We start from the raw sequence: 20,465 nt of genomic DNA, 5'->3' as shown, positions 1-20,465 counted from the left end.
TATCCTGAGGTGTGAAAGGCATTGCATAAATGTGAATTTTTTCTTTCTAACACAGTCTCAAACTTACCTATAAGGTTGGCTCCAGCAACACTTGATCCCTTCACACATCTTTAATTGTGCAGCTATATCACAGTAATTATGAAATGCAGTAGCTTTTGTGAAGAATATAATCATTGAAATTCTCAGAGGACTTCATTACTTCATAATTTTAAATTGAAGCTGGAGTGTTGACATGAAATGTTGCATTTTTGTTGAGTGAAATTAATATGTCATCCTATAAGACTATATCCCTCTGAGCTATTCTTTTACCCTATGCCGAATCTGGCAATTGTTGGCATTGGCACACCATGTTCTCACTGCTGTTTCATTTAAAAAAAAACATGTATTTGTACACAGACTCAGCTACAAGAGTGCTACCCATTTAAACAGCCCAGAAAACGTGTTTTCTTTCCCTCCCTGGCTGGTTTACTCCACCTAAAGTTCACATCTTTGAGTAAATATGGGAGCTTTTCTGATTGGTTTTGGGTGTCCTTCTGATTTTTTTTAAAACAAAAAGGAAGGAAATGTGGAGCTAAGTCTCGGAATAGCCATGATCTCGTATAGTGGAACAGGCTCAAGGGGCTGAATGGCCTCCTCCTGTTGCTATTGTGGAGGGGCTGCCTTGATGGCTGTGGTTGTGAATTTGAGCAGATATCAATGCCGTGAGACGTGACCTTGCCTCCCCCTCCCCTTGGCCAGTTGTAGCACACCCAGCATTTTTAAAAAAAGCATTATCTAATCATAAATATGAAATGATGAGGACATTGTCATGGGCCATCTGGCCAAACAAATGACCTTTTTCATTCAGAAAATGTTATTTACAAAAACCAGGTTCAAATGTTCAACTGGTCACCACAGCTGCTCTAATAAAATTATGACAATGGTGATTTGATTAACGTTGTTTGATGTGAAACTATTTCAACACCAAAGTCCCTGTATCTTTATATATGAAGAAATAATATTCTTTCCTCTTTTCCACATCCTCACCTGAAAACTTTGGGCCTGGGCTGGAGGATGCAGACCCGCTGGGCTGCAACTGCTTTCAAAAACCTCATCGAAGTGACTATTCCTCATGTGCAAATCTGGTCATTGAGTTTAAAGCTCAACCATGGGGCCAATACATTTGTGCCTGATCTGTTCTACAAGACCACACCACACGGGCAAGGGTCCTCGAGACAGGGGGTTTATGACTGGCCTGGTTGATTTTTTTTTTGTCATAGCCTGAATTCGAGGCCAATTGTGGCACTCACTAAATATTTAGTTTGGAGTTGATGAGCTGGTTTGCAATGTTCACACTGCTAAATCTGTCTCCCTTATCCCAGTAATAGAATGGAGTCCCAGTTTAGTTTTATTTATGCGAAGTTCCAAGTCTGGCAGTGGGACAAGGAAGATTGATTGAGTAGTGTAAATGATGGGAGCTGGCTGACTAACTTTGAATTGAACCAGTGTCAAAAGAATTCGGGAACATAGCTACGTGGGAGGCCAACTGGACAAATTTTCTCTCTGCATTACACGGCAGAGCCTATCCAGTCTTTGAAGACTAGCTCCTGACTTTGAACACGAAAGCAGTGATCAGAAGGGACTGAAACAGCACGCAATGCATAATCCCAGAGTAGAAGCTCCTTCACTGTAGTTTGAAGGTCGGCTTAATGATATGTTGTTTGATAAGTTGTTGGAGGTTATATTGAGTTACTTATACATGGAATTACAGAGTATTTTCTTGCATAGTATTTTTACAGCATAGAAACAGGCCATTTATCCCAATAGGTTTCTACAGGTGTTTATACTTCACACAAGCCTCCTCCCACCTTATTTCCTCTCGCCTATTCAGTTTATCCTATTCTATTTGCCCCTCCCTCTCTCTGTAACCTCTTTCAGCCCGAGAGCTCTCCAAGATTTCTGAGCCCCTCCAATTCTGGCCTTGTGCTCATTTCTTATTTCCGTTGCCCTACCATTGGCGACAATTTCATCTGCCTAGATGTTAAGCTCTGGAATAACCCTAAACCCCTCTGACTGTCTAGCTCGCTCTCCTTTTTAAGATGCTTCTTAAAATTACCTCTTTGATCAAGCTTTTGGCCACATGTCGCTATATCACCTTGTGTGGCTCAGTGTGAAACTTTGTTTGATGCTCCTCTGAGGGGCCTTGGCACTTGGTTTTATTGCATTAAATGCAAGTTATACCTTTCCTCCCTCATGTATTTAATTTCCCTTTAAATGTATCAATGCTATTTCCCTCATCTATTTCTCGTGGTAGCAAGCTTCACTCTCTGATGAAAGAAGTTTCTCCTGAATTCCTTATTGGATTAATAGTGACTGTATTATGTTTTTTTCCCCAGTTTTTGAAATTAAGAATTTACATTATCTCTTACTGTCTGTCCTTCTGATAATTGCATTTTATTCTCATCACTCTTCAAATGTTAAACCAAACGACCAGTAAAGTTCTGGGCCAGCTTGAGGCATAATTAACTATTGTCTGCTGAGAACAATTAGTCTCTGTGTATCTGAATAAGACTCTCTGTTCCTTATTTAAGGGCCTTTTACCCTGTCTGTTTCCTGCCTGTCTAGGAAGAGCTATCTCCACACACCATGAGTTGTTTTACTGTTTGGTTGGGTGCTCATCTTGCTGCATAGTGTGGAGAACCAGTTGCTTAAGGCTGTGTTCATTGAATCTGGGCCCCTTAACTAGACAGCTCATTTCGTGGGTATGTGATGAAGCTGTCAGCCATGGCTCAGCTCTGAGCCTTCTTGCCTTCTCTGAGTCAGAAGGTTGTGGGATCAAGTCCCATTCCTGAGAGTTGAGCACATAATTTAAGCTGGTGCTCGAGTGCAGCACTTGGGTAAGTGTTGCTCTGTCAGAGGTGATCTCTTTTGGATGAGATGTTAAACCGAGGCCCTCTCTGCTCATTGAGGTGAATCCCATGGTGCTATTTTGAAGATATTTCCTCAATGTCCTGGCCAGTGTTTATTCCTTGACAAACATCATAAGAGCAGCACCTTTCGCAATCTCTCATTCTTCCAAAGCACTTTACAGCGATGAAGTGCTATTGAAGTATCCACTATTGTAACACAGGAAACGTGCCTGGCAATTTGTGTACAGTAAGCTACCATGAACATAAATGAGCTAAAGACCAGATAATATTTTAGTGATATTAGTTGAGGGATTAATATTGCCTAGGACACCAGAGAAAGCTCCCTTGCTCTTTGAAATAGTACCATGGGATTTTTTTAATGTCCGCCTAAGAGAACAGAAGGGACCTCGCTTTCAATATCTCATCCGAAATACAGCACCTCTGGCAGTGCAGGACTCCCTCAGTACTAGCAATGGTGTGTCAGCCTGAATTACATGCTCAAGTCTCTGGGGTGGGACTCGAACCCACAACCTCTGACTCTGGAGCAAGGCTGCTGCCAGTGAGCATTAGTGACATTTCTACTTCCTGAACCAGGCGTTATTGCGATCTGCCTGTGACAGGTTGTGAATTTGTGCTGAATAGTGATCAACTTTGTGCTGTGGGCCCATTTATTGCAGGAATTGGGTTAAGCTAACCAAACCTGTTCAATCTGGGACATTTACAACTGGGGTTAAAGTGTGCATGAAGTGCTAACCAATCTGTCCTGGTTTGAAACCCAACTGCAAGGATGTTACTTAATCCATAAGCTGCCTTGTCCCTTACATTGGTGGTGGTATCCAGGCAACATGAACAAGATAATTTCTGTGTCCTGCAGACCCCCCACCTTCCAAGAATGAAGCATATTAATTTTATCATATGAACATTGATTTGAAAGCCAGACCCTTGGCTTGAAAGACATTTGCATATTAACAGACAGTGCTTGTGGAGACAAAGGGGTTACTTCCCTTATCCAATTTAACCCACAATGGATTTTGAGCACTAGGTATTGTAAGAAGAGACATTCTAGGGTTGGCTAGGTCAAGAGAATCCACAAACAGACATGGTCAGACTAGCTAGTCACATGACTAACCTGCTTGGCAACATGGGTTTTTCGGAATTGTACAAAGAGTTTGAACCGAGAGACTGCAGAATTCTCCTGGACTGATGAAGACCTCTCCTGTCAGTCTGCTCCCATCTCTTTCCCACAAGCGTCTGGACCCACTAAGGACACAGAGAACAGTCTCCTACATTGAACAAGGTTTAAGAATAATACTGGGTCCCAACGAAAAGCAAGACCTACTTACAATCGACTTTACAGCGAGCTCGAAGAACGGTAACCCAAACCATCTTCGAAGCAATATCTGAACTTTTCCACTTTATTTCTTCTCTTTTCTGTCTCTATCTGCATGTGTGTATCGCATATGCATGCTTTTTAAAAAAATTCATTCATGGGATGTGGGCGACGTTGGCCAGGCCAGCATCTATTGCCCATCCCTAATTGCCCTTGAGAAGGTGGTGGTGAGCTGCCTTTTTGAACCGCTACAGTCCATTTGGGGTAGGTATACCCACTGCTGTTAGGAAGGGAATTCCAGGATTTTGACCCATGGCATGGGCTATACCGAATTAGAGTTTAATATTAATCAAGTTCAACCTTTTTTCTTTAAACCTAAGAAAACCTGTTTGGCTAGTTTCTTTGCCTTATAATTAGAAGTTAATGAACAAGGATTCACTAAGGGGGAGCTTAAAAAAAAGTGTGTTTAAAATAAAACCCTGTTACGGTAAGACCAGGTGAAGGCTGAGCGGGAACCCTAGACCCCTTTCTCACCTGGTCGTAACACTCTGCAACATGATATTTGTTGCGTTGCCAATTGTGGCTGTAAGAAACCAATCATTTAGAGAGTACTGTTGAGTTTGAGTATTTCCTTTGACCTGTGGTTGCCAACTTTGGTTGGAAATATTCCTGGAGATTTCATCACATGACTTTCTGCTTCTAACCGCCCTATTCAATCAGCCTTTTCGTCCTTTATCCAATATTTCTATAACTAATAGTGTTTTTCTCCCAATTTAATTGAACACAATTTCTTTTAATGCCCCCATGATTTTTCTCTTGGGATACTCTCAGTAGTGTCCTTGAGATTAATCTTTAATTCCTAAAGACTCCAGGACATTCCTGGAGAGTTGGCAACCCTACTTTGACCATGTCGTTTTGGTTATAGCTCTCTAAATGAGATCTGGAATATGTCCAACCAACCTAGACTATCTCTCCATTGGTGAAGAGCATTGAGAGTTTTATAACTTGAACAACGTTGATGAAATAGTTTTTCTTTATAGCTGCAGATGAAAATTTATCATATGTTCCTGTTAATGTCAAAAACAGAAGTTCTAAGGTTTGAGCATCTGGTCCATTTTACACTTCTTGTCCATTCTATTTCAGGTCAGGCTGACCTGAATTCAATGAGATCCTTCTGCATTTATGGCTGAGCTCCTCTTTCTCAGCCGATGTCTGGGAGGCACTAAGTGTGCCTTGGCTTGCATGTTGAGCTGTGTTTTTCTCCCAGTACTCTGTGGGAGATTTGTCCTTATGGTTCACCCTGGCCTGATGTGACCCTCTTGCACCCCCTCCTACACCTCAACCAAAGACAACTCTCCTGAGGTTCCTGCTAGTGGTTCTTCCGTTGCCATGCACACAATTTGGAAGCTGCTGATCTTGGTCTGCTTTTAGGTTTATTTTCTAATCCACACAAGAGACTATTAGCAAAAAACGAGACTGCATAATACTTGAGGTAACCTACTGACATTTGTGGGAAACTGGTTAGGAGGTTGGAGACAGTTGGGATAAAGGTTTTGTCCTCAAATTGGCAGGATGTGTCTAGTGGGGTTCCCCCAGGGGTCTGTTCTGGGGTCTTAGCTTTTCACCTGTATTTTTTTCAATGACTAGGTGAAGGGATAGAGATAAAAGCAAAATACTGCTGATGCTGGAAGTTGGAAATACTCAGCAGGTCAGCCAGCATCTGTGGAGAGAGAAGCAAAGTTAATGTTTCATGTCAGCTGCCTTTCATCAGAACTGATGAAAGGTCACCGACCTGAAAGGTTAACTCTGCTTCTCTCTCCATTGATGCTGCCAGATCTGCTGAGTATTTCTGGAACTTTGTTTTCATTATTGAAGGGATAGAGAGTTGTATAACCAAGTTTTCTGATGACACTAAGTGAGAGGGAAAGTTGTAAAGAGACATTGATAGATTAAGTGATTGTGCAAAACTATTGCAGATAGAGTTCAGTTGCAGGGGTGATGGTAGTTGTTAGGTTCTCCATTTTCATTTTGCTTCTATACTGTGAGAATTAACTAGCGTCCAAGATGCCTCAAAGAATGAGCTTTCAACTTGGCAGAGCCAGGTTGTACGGAATACGTCACAAGGTTTTAACACCGTTTTGGTTTTGTGCATGCTTCCGAACTCGTGACTGGAAAGCTTCAGCAAGTTTTGTTCTCCCTTGTCTCCTTCCTCCCACCTTGAAGGTGGTGACTCATGGTTACCTGAATATTTCACTGGTATCTCCAAGTTACCCATTCTTTGAGAATCCAGTGTGTGTCAGCTTTACAGTCTCGAGTTCGGAAGCATGCACAAAACCGTGATGGTGTTCAAACCGTGTAATGGGAGATGAGAAGGGAGAGAAACTAACAAGAAAATTACTTTGTCTTGTTTCTGCCTTGTAATTGCCTTCGGCCCAGCTAGTCCTTGATGGTCTTTATCCTCCACATGAGCAGTAATTGTAACTGCCCATATCCCTTTACCCCCTTGCCTTCATCCACCTTTCTAACCTATTTGTAAATGTTGACATGATCCCTGCTTCAATCACTAATTTCAATTGTGAATTCTGCAGCCACACAAACTTATCTCTGTCCCCTCATTTTAGACTCTTCAATCACTGGAAGCAATCTGATTCCATCTTCCCTGTTCTATCCCATCCCTTCATAATTTTAAATACCTGTCAAAATCACTCTGCAATCTCTGCTTCTCTAATGAAAATTATCCCAATTTTAAAAAATGTCTCCATGTTTGTAGTCCCTCATTACCAGCCTAGTGAATCTTCACTGCATCCTTTCTATTGGCACAACATCCAAAATTGCACACAATACTCCCAATTGTTGTTCTCCTGATTGAGCGACACAGGACTGGGATATAATTAAGTGTTGTCACACCTTTCCAGGAATTAAGGATTAACCTCCTGGACACTGCTGCAAACAGTCTGGGAGAAAAATCACAAGGGCAATACTAAATTTCAGTATTGATTCTCTTAACGTTTATAATCTATACCTCTTGCTGTAAAGCCCAATTATTCTCTATTAACTTTTTAAAGGTTTTATCAGTTTGAGATACTGCTTTTCATGTTTTCTGAACCGGAATCTCAAAATTCCTTTGTTCTTCCACATTATCCAACCTCCTCCTATTCAAAGTTTTAAAAAAAAAACTTGCATGTATATAGTGCCTTTCACAACTGCCGGAGGTCCCAAAACACTTTACAGCCACTTTGAGGTGTAGACACTGTTGTAATGCATGAAACATGGCAGGCAATTTGCACACAGCAAACTCCCACAACATGAAAATAAGCAGATAATCTGTTTTTGTGATGTTGATTAGAGTCGTACAGCATAGAAATAGGCCCTTCGGCCCACTGCGTCCATGCCGACCATAATGCCTATCTATACTAATCCCACCTGCCTGCATTAATTCCATCTCCCTCTATGCCTTGCTCATTCAAGTACCTGTCCAGATGCCTCTTAAATGTTGCTACTGTTCCTGCCTCCACCACCACCTCAGGCAGCTCATTCCAGATACCCACTATTCTTTGTGAAAAATTTACCCCTGTGATCCCCTTTAAACCTCCTCCCTCTCACCTTAAATCTATGCCCTCTAGTTTTAGTTACCCCTACCATGGTAAACAGACTCTGGCTATCTACCCTATCTATGCCTCTCATCATTTTATATATATCTATCGTGTCCCCTCAGCCTCCTTCGCTCCAGGGAAAACAGACCCAGCCTATCCAATCTGTCTTCATAACTTGGGCCCTCCAAACCAGGCAACATCCTTGTGAATCTTTTCTGCACCCTCTCTAGCTTAATCACATCTTTCCTGTAGTGCGGCGACCAGAGCTGCACACAATACTCCAAATGCGGCCTAACCAACATTATGTACAACTGTAACATGATACCCCAACTCTTGTACTCGATACCGCGGCCGATGAAGGCAAGCATGCCATATACCTTCTTCACCCTGTCTACCTGTGTTGCCACTTTCAGGGAACTATGTACTTGCACCCCAAGGTGTCTCTGCTCAAGAACACTCCCTAGGGCCCTGCCATTCACTGTATATGTCCTGCCCTGGTTTAACTTCCCAAAATGCATCACTTCACACTTGTCTGCGTTAAATTCCATTTGCCACCCCCTTGCCCACTTTCCCAGTTGATCTATATCCTGTTGTAACCTTAGACAACCTTCTTCACTGTCCACTATACCATCAATTTTGGTGTCATCTGCAAACTTACTAATCATGCTCCTTACATTCACATCCAAGTCATTAATATATATGACAAACAACAGAGGGCCCAGCACCGATCCCTGTGGCACACCACTGGTCACCGGCCTCCAATCTGAAAAACACTCCACTACCACCCCCTGCCTCCTATCACCAAGCCAATTTTGTATCCAATTTACTAGCTCACCCTGGATCCCACGTGTTCGAACCTTCTGGACCAGCTTACCATGTGGGACCTTGTCAAAGGCCTTGCTAAAGTCCACATAGACAACATCTATCGCCCTGGCCTCATCAATCCTCTTGCTCACCTCCTCGAAAAACTCAATCAAATTCGTGAGACGTGATTTCCTACGCACAAAGCCATGCTGACTATCCCTAATTAGACCATGCCTTTCCAGATGCATAGAAATCCTGTCTTTCAGAATCCCTTCCAATAACTTTCCCACCACTGATGTAAGGCTCACCGGCCTGTAGTTCCCTGGCTTATCCCTGCTGCCCTTCTTAAATAAAGACACAACTTTAGCTATCCTCCAGTCTTCCGGTACCTCACCCGTGGCTAACGATGTTACAAAAATCTCTGCCAGGGCCCCATCAATCTCCTCCCTTGCTTCCCAAAGTATCCTAGGATACACCTGCTCAGGCCTGGGGATTTATCCACTTTAATGCGCTTCAAAACCTCCAACACTACCTCCTTTGTAATGTTGATATGCTCCAGGATATCGGTGTTCCCTCCCTTGAACTCACTAGCTTCCATGACCTTCTCCATGTTAACTACGGACGAGAAATGTTCATTTAAGACCTTGCCCATTTCCTGTGCCTCCACAAATAGATTGCCACACTGATCCTTAAGTGGACCTACTCTCTCCCTAGCTACCCTTTTACTCTTAATATACTTATAGAATCTTTTAGGATTCTCCTTTATCTTATCTGCCAGGGAAATCTCATGGCCCCTTTTCGCCCTCCTAATTTCTTCCTTAAGTGTAGGGATAAATTAGGGATAAATATTGCCAGGATACCAGGGATAACTCCCTTGCTGTTCAAACTAGTGTCATGGGATCTTACATCCACCTGAGAGGGTAGATGGGGCCTCGGTTTAACCACTCATCTGAAAGACAGCACCTCCAACAGTGCAGCACTTAGTATTGCACTGGAGGTGCAGCCTTGATCATTGTGCACAAGACCTGGAGTGGGACTTGAACCCAGAACCTTGTGACTCAGAGGCAAGCGTGCTACCAACTAAGCCACAGCTGACGCACTAGTATAATGGTTTGTATGGCTCGATGTCACACTAGGTTGTGTATTTACCAAGTGAGCCACACAGTTGCCCCTGGAGGTCTCCACATAATGCTTGATTCAGTCACCATGAAAAACTGCTGCTCTGTAGGCCAGGCCATTCTCTTTCAGGGTTTATCTCAGAGCTTCAAAATTCCCACAGAAATCTGTCTTTCCTCGTCAGTTACAGGAAGTTTAATTTGGCTGAGCGCAAGTGTTTATTTCAATGTCTGGATTATTGAATCTATTAAAGCACTTGGAACAGCGGAGCACTGTCATCCATTATCGCATTCTGTCACCCAACAGCAATAGAGCTAAGACAAGTTGCCAACAACTTGCTGCCTTGCATTAAATATTCCTTAATTGTGTCGTGCACAATGTTTTTTGTTAATGCCCTTGTGATTTTTCTCTCATTGCTTGCAGCAGCGTCCTGGGGATTAATCCTTAATTTCTGGAAAGGGATGACAACCCTTAATTATATCCTAGTCCTGTGTTGCCTAATCAGGAGAAGAACAACTCAGCCATTGAAATCTCATTAGTAAATGTCCTTGATTTGTTGAGATTTTTCCCCAATCTCTAAACTTTCTAATTCTGGGAGAACACCATGTTGTGAGAGATCCCATGGAATTGTGATTTTAATTGACAAGGCTCAGGGAACAGCCAACTCTGCAAATTTCAATATACTTTGGTCATTAAACTTAACATAAGCACTGACCATTCAGTTGAATGCCACTGACTGCTAATCCAAGTGGTATTAGATTCAATAAACGAATTCAGAGTCCTGTTAGCTGAAACTAATTATTTTTTGACTAGAAGCCAATTGACCCAGAGACTGGTATAGAAGTGTTGCTTGATGTGTGTGTGTGTGTGTGTGTGTGTGTGTGTGTGTGTGTGTGTGTGTTGGTCTAAAAGCCATATCTCAAATACTGATTTGTTGAATTTGTTGGACAACCCACAAAAGATAATTTGTAGTAATGACTGACATTCATGTTCTTCTCTATAATAAGGCATTTTGGGATAATTGAAACACTCTCTTGATTCAAAGGGGCATCATCACAGAATCATACATCACAGATTCAGCCTACTGTGCATATTCCCGTTTCTTGAAAGAGCTATCTAATTAGTCCCACCTACATCTTTTCCCCCACAGTCCTGCAAAATTTTCCTTTCCAAGCATATATCCAATTCGCTTTTTTAAAGTTACTAATGAATCTGCTTCCATCGCCCTTTCAGGCAGTGTTATGTTTAAAAAGAACTTTCCATCTTCCACTGATTCTTTTGGCAATTATCTTAAATTTGTGTCGTCTGGTTACTAACCCTCCTGCCAGTAAAAACAGGGTCTCCCATTCATGCTTTTAAACACCCTGAATAAAACTCCCCTTAATATCTCTGCTTCAAGAACAATTCCAGCTTCTCCAGAAACCACAAAACTGAATTCCTTCATCATCCCCAGTATCATTCAGTCATTTAAAAAAAAAAGAACTGGCATCCTTTTTCCCCTAGTTGTGTATGAACACACTTGTGTGTGTGTGTATATAAATAATTGTGTTTGCTTCCTGAAGGATTGCTGCATAGCCTTGGGATGGGGTGGGGAATTGGCCAGGGTTCCTCTGCTGATTACATTCCAGTGACCATTTCTGTTCGATGTTCTTGGGTGCATTGGTATTAACAGTCAAATTGCCACTCGCAGTCTGTGCTTATAATTGGTGAAGGGCTGTTTGCGAATGTGGATCTGTGTCCCAGCAAATCTCTGCCACTTCAGAGGGGCTGCAGATGTAAGATGGAGAAAGAAATAGAATTTCCAGTGACGACAAAATTGCTGCATTGCTCTGCTCGAACATCATTTTAATTATAAAGTCTTCTTTAATTAGGTTTTTTTTCCTCCAATCTGGCCATGAACTCTACCACAACAATTATATATAGTGCCTTGAATGTAGTAATCATCTCAAGGCACTTCACAGAAGCATTATCGAACAAATTTTGATACCGAGCCACACAAGGAGACTTTGGGACAAATGTCCAAGAGTTTGATCAGAGAGGTAGGCTTTAAGGAGTGTCTTAAAGGGGGAGAGAGGTGTGAAGATGCAGAGGTTTAGGGAAGGAATTCTAGAGCTTAGGGCCTAGGCAGCTGACAGCACAGTCGCCAATGGTGCAGCGATTAAAATCGGGAATGCTCAAGAGGCCAGAATTAGAGGCGTGCAGTGACCTTGGAGGATTTCGCACATAACTTTTGTTTCCTAGTTTATAAAAATATTGAATATGGTGTGCAGGGAGGGAAGCCAGTTTAACTGACAGTGAAGAATCATCCATTGGATATTGAAGCTTCTGATTGGTGTGGGAAGGCAAGGTGCTGAGAGGAAGGACATGTTGGGCAATCAATGGAGGGAGTGTGAGGCATGGCCATTGGAGACAAGTGGTGATGTGATGACACCTTCATAAATTTGTCCAACTAGAGTTGGTGAAGGGTCACTGACGTGAAACGTTAACTCTGCTTCTGTCTCCACAGATGCTGCCAGACCTGCTATTTTTTCCAGCACTTTGTTTTTATTTCAGATTTCCAGCATCCGCAGTATTTTGTTTTTATTTTAGAGTTGGTGACTGATAGCTGAGACACAGGCTTGTACTAATGGAAACTCCCTGGAGTGAAGGGTTAATACGTCATAACAATGTCGATGCAAGACTTTTCTTCAGAGCAGTTAGGTATTGAGATAAATTGACCTGTTAATCTGTTTCTTTGTGGTGTGGGTTGAGGAAGGAATACTGACTGGGGGATATGTTGCATGGTAGTATTACTGTGGGGAAATGCCAAGTGCAGACTAGGTCTCCTATGGAGAAGATAGACAGCTGGTAGCGATACACGAATAGGTTAATGCAGGACCTGAGGAAACAATCAACTTCAACACATTTTTTGATTGACTTTCTGTTGGGCTGCTAGTTTGTGTGTGTGTGCATGTTGTAGGAATTATTAATCGTTCAGGGAAGGAATATCGCATATTGTTTTGGATCTGACTTGGTTTGTGGGATCTGAACATTCGTAGAGGAGTCCGGGTCCTCAGATACAGGAATCCTAAGCAAGAGTTATCCAATTTGTAGCCATTAACCCTTGCAATCTGGTGTGTGATGCCCAGGCAAATCAGACAACTTTGTATTTGTATTACCTGCTGATTTGTCCTGTTTGGATTTTTTGGCCTGGAGGTTTGGAAAGGGCTGTTTTATTTTTCAGGCCACTTGCCTCTTGGTGAGTACATCCTAATTGGAACTCTAAGATCAGCTAGTATCAGAAGCTTGATATATGTACAAATTAATGAGACCCTGTATTTATACTCTATACATGGGCCCAGGAGGATCCATGCTCCAAATCTATGTGGTCAATGAGGACAAAAGTTTTGAACTCCTACAACTCAAAGCAAATTGCTTCAGGTCAATTTTTCCTGAAATATTCATAGATAAGGCCATGATAGGGCTGGAATATTCCTTTAAGTATGCAACTACACAGACTGACAGGAATTGGCAGCCACAAAGTAAATTTTGTTTGGATGTGACGCACAGTCCGTCTATTCATAGTTGGGACATTTCTCTTCCAATCATTAAGCCAACTCTTCATGAAGTTTAAAAAAAAATCTATTTGTATTGATTTTTGGACACATTCCAATGCTGTTAAATACTCAAACACAGCAGAATCATATAACAGGTCTGTCATCCCAGGAGGAGAAAAGATGGATTAATATTTTGGATACAGACTGTTGGACAGAAGCAATTAGTTTCCGAGATCTAATGAAGGATTATGCATGAAAGATTATTCCCTTTCCAGAACTTTCAGTTTTGTTATTTTATTTTTATTTTAGCAACTGGAATCTTCCTGTTTTTAAGAAGTGAAAATGTGAAGCATGACATTTGGTCAAATGTTCAAGCAGATTTCATCCATGTTGCCATCATTGTCAAGTGGAAAGGGAATTGTGACTTTTAAGATAAATTACTGGCACAGCTTTCTAACTTCTTCTTCTTATTCTTTGGCCTCCTTATCTCGAGAGACAATGGATAAGCGCCTGCAGGTGATCAGTGGTTGGTGAAGCAGCGCCTGGAGTGGCTATAAAGGCCAATTCTAGAGTGACAGGCTCTTCCACAGGTGCTGCAGAGAAATTTGTTTGTCGGGGCTGTTACACAGTTGGCTCTCCCCTTGCGCCTCTGTCTTTTTTTCCTGCCAACTACTAAGTCTCTTCGACTCGCCACACTTTAGCCCCGTCTTTATGGCTGCCCGCCAGCTCTGGCGAACGCTGGCAACTGGCTCCCACGACTTGTGATCAATGTCACAGGACTTCATGTCGCATTTGCAGACCTCTTTAAAGCGGAGACATGGACGGCCGGTGGGTCTGATACCAGTGGCGAGCTCGCTGTACAATGTGTCTTTGGGGATCCTGCCATCTTCCATGCGGCTCACATGGCCAAGCCATCTCAAGCGCCGCTGACTCAGTAGTCTGTACAAGCTGGGGATGTTGGCCGCCTCGGGGACTTCTGTGTTGGAGATACGGTCCTGCCACCTGATGCCAAGTATTCTCCGGAGGCAGCAAAGATGGAATGAATTGAGACGTCGCTCTTGGCTGACATACGTTGTCCAGGCCTCGCTGCCATAGAGCAAGGTACTGAGGACACAGGCCTGATACACTCGGACTTTTGTGTTCCGTGTCAGTGCGCCATTTTCCCACACTCTCTTGGCCAGTCTGGACATAGCAGTGGAAGCCTTTCCCATGCGCTTGTTGATTTCTGCATCTAGAGACAGGTTACTGGTGATAGTTGAGCCTAGTTAGGTGAACTCTTGAACCACTTCCAGAGCGTGGTTGCCAATATTGATGGATGGAGCATTTCTGACGTCCTGCCCCATGATGTTCGTTTTCTTGAGGCTGATGGTTAGGCCAAATTCATTGCAGGCAGCCGCAAACCTGTCGATGAGACTCTGCAGGCACTCTTCAGTGTGAGATGTTAAAGCAGCATCGTCAGCAAAGAGGAGTTCCCTGATGATGACTTTCCGTACTTTGGACTTCGCTGTTAGACGGGCGAGGTTGAACAACCTGCCCCCTGATCTTGTGTGGAGGAAAATTCCTTCTTCAGAAGACTTGAACGCATGTGAAAGCAGCAGGGAGAAGAAAATCCCAAAAAGTGTGGGTGCGAGAACACAGCCCTGTTTCACGCCACTCAGGATAGGAAAGGGCTCTGATGAGGAGCCACCATGTTGAATTGTGCCTTTCATATTGTCATGGAATGAGGTGATGATACTTAGTAGCTTTGGTAGACATCCAATCTTTTCTAGTAGTCTGAAGAGACCACGTCTGCTGACAAGGTCAAAGGCTTTGGTGAGATCAATGAAAGCAATGTAGAGGGGCATCTGTTGTTCACGGCATTTCTCCTGTATCTGACGAAGGGAGAACAGCATGTCAACGGTCGATCTCTCTGCACGAAAGCCACACTGTGCCTCAGGGTAGACGTGCTCGGCCAGCTTCTGGAGCCTGTTTAGAGCGACTCGAGCAAAGACTTTCCCCGTTATGCTGAGCAGGGAGATTCCACGGTAGTTGTTGCAGTCACCGCGGTCACCTTTGTTTTTATCGAGGGTGATGATATTGGCATCGCACATGTCCTGGGGTACTGCTCCCTCGTCCCAGCACAGGCAAAGCAGTTCATGTAGTGCTGAGAGTATAGCAGGCTTGGCACTCTTGATTATTTCAGGGGTAATGCTGTCCTTCCCAGGGGCTTTTCCGCTGGCTAGAGAATCAATGGCATCACTGAGTTCCAATTTTGTTGGCTGTATGTCCAGCTCATCCGTGACTGGTAGAGGCTGGGCTGCATTGAGGGCAGTCTCAGTGACAACATTCTCCCTGGAGTACAGTTCTAGGTAGTACTCAACCCAGCGGTCCATTTGTTTGCATTGGTCAGTGATTATGTCCCCTGATTTAGATTTGAGGGGGGCGATTTTCTTGATGGTTGGCCCAAGAGCTCTCTCAATGCCATCATACATTCCTCTGATGTTTCCAGTGTCAGAGGCCAGCTGAATATGACTGCATAGGTGTTGCCAGTAGTCGTTTGCGTAGCGCCTGGCTGTTCTTTGTGCAGTGCTTCTGGCTGCTTTAAGTGCTGCGGATGTTAAATCGCTGGGGACTTTCTTGTAGTCCAACAGTGCAATGCACTTAGCGGCTATGACAGGTTCCAGCTCTTCATTATGAGATTGTAACCAGTCTGCATTTCTCTTCGCACTTTTGCTGTGTGGAAGCTGCGTGTGATTTGAACACTGTTTAAGGCGGCTCGCCTTGTGACAATGAGATCTAGCTGGTGCCAACGACGCGATCTTGGGTGCCTCCATAAAACCTGATGACAGGGTTTAGTGTGAAAGAATGAGTTGGTGATGCAGAGGTTATGATAGGTACACAACTCAAGCAGTCTCTGCCCGTTTTCATTCATCCTTCCAACGCCATAGCGCCCAAGGCAGGAGGGCCATGAGTCATGGTCGGCCCCTACCCTAGCATTAAAGTCCCCCAGCAGGAATAGGTATTCGGTGTTGGGGATGCTGCTAATGATATGGAGTTCCTCGTAGAACTGATCTTTAGCTTCAGGTGGGGACCAGAGTGTTGGAGCATAGATGCTGAGTAGGTGTACTGGACCAGAGGTGGTGAGCAGTCGGATGGACAGTATGCATTCCGAGCCATTTGAGGGAGGCTCTATCATGCTGAGCAAGGAGTTTCTGATGGCGAAGCCCACTCCATGCTGTCTTGGTTCTTCAGAATCCCTGCCCTGCCAGAGAAGGTGTGTAGTCTTGCTCTGCTAGAGATCCACTCGCGGGGAGGCGAGTCTCCTGAAGTGCTGCAATGCCTACATTGAGTCTACTGAGCTCGTTGTTAATGATGGCGGTCTTCCGAGAATCGTTGATTTGTGTAAGGTCTTCCGACAGGCCAGGACACATAGTTCTGATGTTCCAGCTTGCAAAGCGAAGGGCTGGTACCTTCTTTCCTTTTTTCGTATTGTTTGGTGCGGTGTATCAGTCCACCTTTCGGGCAATGACCCTGAGCTCCAAGCAGCCATTGAAGCAGGTAGACTGTGGCGGGACAGAACCTTATTGACCGTGTGCTGCCCGGTTTGAGGCGGGCGGTAGCTGTCCAGTGAGGTGCAATGACCTCTCCCACAGACAAAGGCAACCCGTGGCGCCCAGTTTCTACGCCAATTTATCTGGACTTATAACTCGTAACTACTGCCTTCCGTGTTGTTTTAGTCGCTGTGAGGCAACTATGGAGTGACCTCTCCATGGCGCATGCCTGGGCAAATTTATGGAGGTTGAGAGTTGCCCAGTCGTCAAAACCCTCCTCTCTGCCTTTCTGGTGGGGTCCAAAGGAGCGCAGAGCACGACGTTTGGCACCAGTATGGCTGCAGGAACTGCCGGAAACATGCCAAGGGTGACACATGACCGCCTACGGGGTTCCGCATCCAGTGTAACCTATAATGGGAGGGGAGGAGGGGAATTTTTCATGCTATGTACACTTGGCAGTATGGACTATTTAATATATTAAAACTCTTAGTCTGTGCATACTTCCTGCCAGCTTGCCATTCTAAATTCCTATGTCTGCATTTTCTATGAGTACTGCTATGTAAACTTGACACGTTGTAAATTAGACCTTCCCTCTACCCACGCAGGGGTTGTGCTAATTTCTAATAAAATCCACTGGAGCAACTGCCCCCAGGTGCAGGGATTGTGTTAGGATATCAATGTGGATTACGTAATGAGACATTTACAATATGATGTCTTTCGCAAAATGCAAAGAATGGGTGAGAAAATGTCAAATTGGATAATGGTTTTCTCTGATCATCCCATTAATCTCCTAGTGTTTTAAGAGTTGGTTAAGCATTAAGTTTGTTGAAAGCACCCAGTGGCTCAGTTGGTGACGATCATGTGAAATTGAGCCAATAACATGTTCAGTTCCAGGGATGTTCTGAACTTGGCTGGGGCAGGAGCAGTCATGCTTAAATTTATCTCTCCACTTTTCTAACCCAGTGTAGAGAGGTTCTTGGTCCTGATTGCTGTGTGCTAAATCCTGGTCAAGTGTGTGTTTGTAAACCCTGATTTTCATTGCTCCATCATTGATGGCCATACTTTCAGCTGCCTAGGTCCTAATTTCTGGAATTCTCTCGCTTAACCATGCTGCTTGTCTACCTCTCCTCCTTTTAAGACGCTGCTTAAAACCGACCTCTTTGACCAAGCTTTTGGCCATCTGCCCTAATCTCCTTATGTGACTTGGCATCAAATTTTATTTGCTTATGTTCCTGTGAAGTGCCTTAGGATGTTTTACCCCGTTAAAGGTATTATATAAATGCAAGTTGTTTTTTGGTGTAAACATCCAACAAGGACAGGCTCAAGTTTGACCATCAGTGGTCTTTATTTCAAATAGTTTGTCCAACCTTGTCCTTTAGGCTTGCAGATGAAAAGTGGCCAGTTGAAATTAGGAAACATTTCTACATGTAAAGGGTGGCAGAAGTTTGGAACTCTTTCTACAAATGGCAGTTGACGCTAGATCAATTGTTAATTTTAAATCTGAGATTGATAGCTATTTGTTTGCCCCATATCCCTTAATATTTTTGGCTAAGGTGGGTTTATGGAGTTAAATCACAAATCAACCATCATCTCATTAAATGGTGGAACTGGCTCGAGGGGCTACGAGGCCTACTGTTGTTTCAATGTGAGATGCAAGAAAGTACCATGCCTGTAGACTGTATTCCAGCAAGGTTGACACCTTCAGGGGAAGAGTGCTTCAGAAGGTTAGCAGGTCAGGCTAACTGTGCAGCCGTTACACTAGCTATTGCCTCAATTTTAAAAGTCCAATGAATGTGCCTTTGGTAAGCTCATAAGCTGGTGGTTATCATGTTTTGCCCAGATCTCCATCTGTTCCTGAACAATTGGAGTATCTATGATATTTTCAATTACCCAGCTGTATAGTACATAGTGTTCATTGAAAACTCTCTATCTGGCACTACATCCAGAAGCTATGATTTCTTTTTATATTTTCCTAAGAATTCAAATGTAACTTCAAGTCTGCATATAAGAGCTGACGTAAATGAGACCTAAAACATTTTTGAATCGTTATTATGCATTTCTCCCACACAATCTTTTCCCTCCCAATTAATTGCTACTTTTACAAGCTCCCTCTGCCATTATCTAGATGGGTATGTTATTTGAAGCAGTTTGAATGCAATGATTGGAAGTAACCGATTTATCTCAAATAACTTTGTTCTGTGTATATAAATATGAAATTTGCTAATTAATTGTACCTATTGCATGTCACCTTCCATTCCTAGTGTGCCTCACAGCTATGACATCTTGGTTGAACCCTAGAAGAAATCAAACTAATATTAGTTCTGACCTATTGAGGTTTCCTTTCTAAGTAACTAATACTGAGCTTAAAAGGAAATGCAATCATCAATAGTGATGACTTCTCTTTCCTGTTTTTTATTTTTTTTTAAAAAAGCATACTCCCCTCTGTTGGAAGGTTGTGGGTTCAAATCGCAATCCAAGACCTGAGCACAAAAATCAAAATTGACACTCCAGTGCCATACTGAGGAAATGCTGCATTGTCTGTGGTGCTGTCTTTCGGATATGACGTTCAACCAAGGCTGTCTGCCCCCTCAAGTGGATGTAAAAGATCCCATGGCACTATTTCAAAGGAGAGCAGAGGAGTTACCCCAGTGTCCAGGCCAATATTTATCCCTCAATTAACATCACTGAAACAAATTATCTGGTCATTATCACATTGCTGTTTGTGGGAGCTTGTTTGCAAATTGGCTGCCACATTTCCCACATTATAACAGTGTCTACACTTCAAAAAAAAAAGTACTTCATTAGCTGTAAAGCACCTTGGGACATCCTGTGGTTGTGAAAGATGCTGTTTTAAGTGCAAGTCTTTCCTGTATAAGACTTATGCTTTACCAGACTGTGTTACTGTCTTCTCCGTGACTGAAAGAGAAATGGCCACATTATGTGCTGTATGTTTCTACAGAGTGAGGTTTTATTAGTCCCAGTGGAATTTGAAGAGGCTCCCTTGACGGCCAATGTACCTGGTGCTGTACGAACAGAAAAGGTCCCTGGTTGACTTCCTGCCCTGGGTTAGCAGATCTCAAAGGGATGTTTTTAAGTGACATGACAATTAATTAGTGATGGAGAAGAAAAATCAACCATGGTTCTGTCATTGCGATAACCAGTGATCCCCTAATTGAGATGAGTTCACGGTTGGACTCTAGATATAGACCGGATTGGGTTCAACTTTTTTTTAATTCATTTGTAGGATGTGAGCTTCGCTGGCAAGGTCAGCATTTATTGCCCAACCCTAACTGCCCTTGAGAAGGTGGTGGTGAGCTGCCTTCTTGAACCACTGCAGCACTGTAGGTACACAGAGTGCTGTTAGGGAGGGAGTTCAGGATTTTGTCTCAGTGATGAAGGAACAGTGATATAGTTCCAAGTCAGGATGATGTGCGACTTGGAGGGGAACTTGCAAGTGGTGGTGTTCCGATGCATTTGCTGCCCTTGTCCTTCTAGGTGGTAGAGGTCGCGTGTTTGGAAGGTGCTGTCAAAGGAGCCTTGCTGAGTTGTTGCAGTGCATCTTATAGATGGTACACACTGCTGCCACTGTTAATTCGTGGTAAAGGGAGTGAATGTTGAAGGTGGTGGATGGGGTGCCAATCAAGCAGGTTGCTTTGTCCTGGATGGTG

At 43.4% G+C, this 20,465-nt stretch overlaps 1 protein-coding gene across 1 annotated transcript in view; it reads left to right on the top strand.

The window, feature by feature from the left end:
* lasp1 (LIM and SH3 protein 1) overlaps positions 1 to 20,465 on the top strand; it is a 160,644-nt gene that overhangs the window by 9,172 nt on the left and 131,007 nt on the right. The window lies entirely within an intron of this gene.

Source organism: Heterodontus francisci, chromosome 33 (assembly GCF_036365525.1).
Source record: "Heterodontus francisci isolate sHetFra1 chromosome 33, sHetFra1.hap1, whole genome shotgun sequence".
NCBI lineage: Eukaryota > Metazoa > Chordata > Chondrichthyes > Heterodontiformes > Heterodontidae > Heterodontus > Heterodontus francisci.
This window is presented reverse-complemented; position numbering and strand designations above follow the sequence as displayed.